The sequence below is a fragment of the Clarias gariepinus genome, chromosome 24 (assembly GCF_024256425.1).
Source record: "Clarias gariepinus isolate MV-2021 ecotype Netherlands chromosome 24, CGAR_prim_01v2, whole genome shotgun sequence".
Classification (NCBI taxonomy): domain Eukaryota; kingdom Metazoa; phylum Chordata; class Actinopteri; order Siluriformes; family Clariidae; genus Clarias; species Clarias gariepinus.
Window position 1 is genome coordinate 4,469,693 of NC_071123.1, and position 2,627 is coordinate 4,472,319.

Consider the following 2,627-nt stretch of genomic DNA (forward strand, 5'->3'; position numbering starts at 1 on the left):
TCTCTCTTTTGCCAGTGAAGATGGGAAAGGCAGCAGGCCAAACAATTGCTTTTAATGAGGTGCAGCTCCTGCTTCAACCCTGAAGGGAGTGGTCCCCATGTTGACCTTAAACATAGGGGAGGGGACACAGAAAGAGAGAGAGAGAGAGCGAGAGAGGGAGAGAGAGAAAACAATGAAGCAAATGCCATCAAACATAATAGAGGTGTGGCATATATCACATAGAAAAACTTTGGATGAATGGGATTTATTTACGAAAGAAAAAGTTTTGGGGTGAAATGGACTTCAATTCCTTTTTTTGTTCCATTAGCTTATAGCTCAGTGGTTTTCAACCCCCAGAGGTCTGTGAAGCATTGCCATGGAGGTCCAGGACTTTTTTAACTGGTTGAAGTTATTCTTTGTATATCCCTGCTTCTCGTTAGTAAGAGGGGGGTCAGAGCACAGGGTCAGCCATTATATAGCACCCCTGGAGCAGACAGGGTTAAGGGCCTTACTCAAGGGCCCAATAGCGGCAAACTGCACAAATCAGTAACTCACCACTGCCCCAATATATGCCCCACTGACCGAATTCGTATTATCATATGAAAAGAGTTTTTCAATATTTGAAAAGTGTGTCTCCTTAGGTGGAGGATAAAAAGGGAACGACTAAGCGCATGACCAACATTCATTGATTTTATTTTTTTCTTAGCAATAATAACAATTTATGACCGCCCCTTGTAATATAAGTATATAAGAAATCCAAGCTCCAAAAGTCAACCCAGGCCTGATTTTCATCTGTCAGTGGAACACTCAGGGATAGAAAGTTCTTTGGCTTTTCAAAGAATATTAACATGACAATTTCAAATTGTGTGGAATAACCTATATTCAAGCTGGCCAAGATATATATTTACGAGTTAAAATAGTCCCTGGCTATGAAAACATTTGAGAACATGTCAGAAATGTCATTTGTGCCATATGAAATGTCACGGATCCATTGCAGACCTTCAGATGACAAATCTGAGCTTACATATCTTCATAATCTTACATATCTACATAATGAAAGTATGTCTTGCCCGAATACTTTTCCATAAATGCACTCTCGAATTAGCTTCAGTTGACCCTGTGGTCTTTTTTTTTTCTTAAGCCTTGTGAAGTCTTTTTCAAAGCTTATAGATGACAGGAATGCACACTGAACCACAGCTGGAAGCCTGTGTAACATCAGTGAAGAATTAGATCCGTGTTTAAGCCAGATATTTAAGGAAAGGATTTTGATTAAGATGGACTTGCATTACTAATGATCTCCATTAGCTTGATATCATCAGGGAAAAGCTGAAGAAGAAAACATCAGACGCAAACCGTTGAGCTTTGTTAGGGATAAGGAAAAAATTGTGTACATCACATAGTTTTTTGTTGCTGTCTAATCATTCCTGTGACATAATCAATTAACACAGAAGAAGTAGCGTAAACCGCTTAAGCCGTCCATAAATCTTCACCCCGCTCTAATGTCGTCTTCATGAAAAATTGCAGTTTCAGTGACAACATTCATCACACTTTAGAGACTAGTAGCAGACTGCCTACATAGCAACCCCCTCAACACATACACAAATACACACATTCATTTCTTCTACAGCTGGCCTCTGGCTTTTCCCATGTGTCCTCATAACTTCACATTTGTGTGAGCCTAAATTATTCACTGGAGAATTTTACTGACAGCACATGTCTTAGGTTTTCTGTTTTTATGCCTTTCACTGTCGGTATTTTTCCAAATGATTTTATGTACATCTGATTAACAAGCGAACATGTAAATTGAGTCAATTCAGCTTTACAGTGAACTATTGACAAGTATGAACAAGCAAGTATGATTTCAAGGTTTATAACTCATATACTCTATACTATAGGTACTGTACTGTAATAAGTAATTATTGCTATAGTAAAACTATACATAGGGACTTGTATAGCAAATGCGCCTTGTGAACGGATTTAAAACTGTGTGGAGTAAAGTTTTTTTTTCACAGTTTTTAATCAGTTCTCAGATTTCTCACAAACTTTAGAAGTTACTTTTTTCTTTTCTTTTTTTCGTTATTAATATAGGGGGAAAATAAGCTTGGAAAGGGGGTGAATGTTTATACCTGCAATAATGCAATTAAGACCAAAGACTAAGAACCTTCCACATAATGGAAGTGTGTCTTACACACTGTTATCTCTAAAGATAGACTGGAAGACACTTAAAAGAACACTTGAACCTTCAATCTTGAAGCTGCCAGCAGCCCAAGATTTGAAGGCAAAACGTGATTTGGTTTCAAATGAAGTATATATATTGACTTAGGTCACCAGGTGGGGTACACCCTGGAAGAGGTGCCAATCCATAGCAAGGCACACACTCATTCACACACTATGGGCAATTTGGGAAGACCAATTATCTTGCATGTCTTTGGATTGTGGGAGGAAACCGGAGTACCTGGATGGAAACCCACCAACCACGGGAGAACATGCATCCTCTATGCACACAGACCCGAGATGGAAATCGAACCCAGACTTTGCACCCAGTGACTTCTTCCTCTTCCATTAATTGAAGAAAAGCTCATTTACAAACTACAGGCAGATTGGGAACGCCAATTATTCTACTCTGCATGCCTACTTTGGACTGTGGG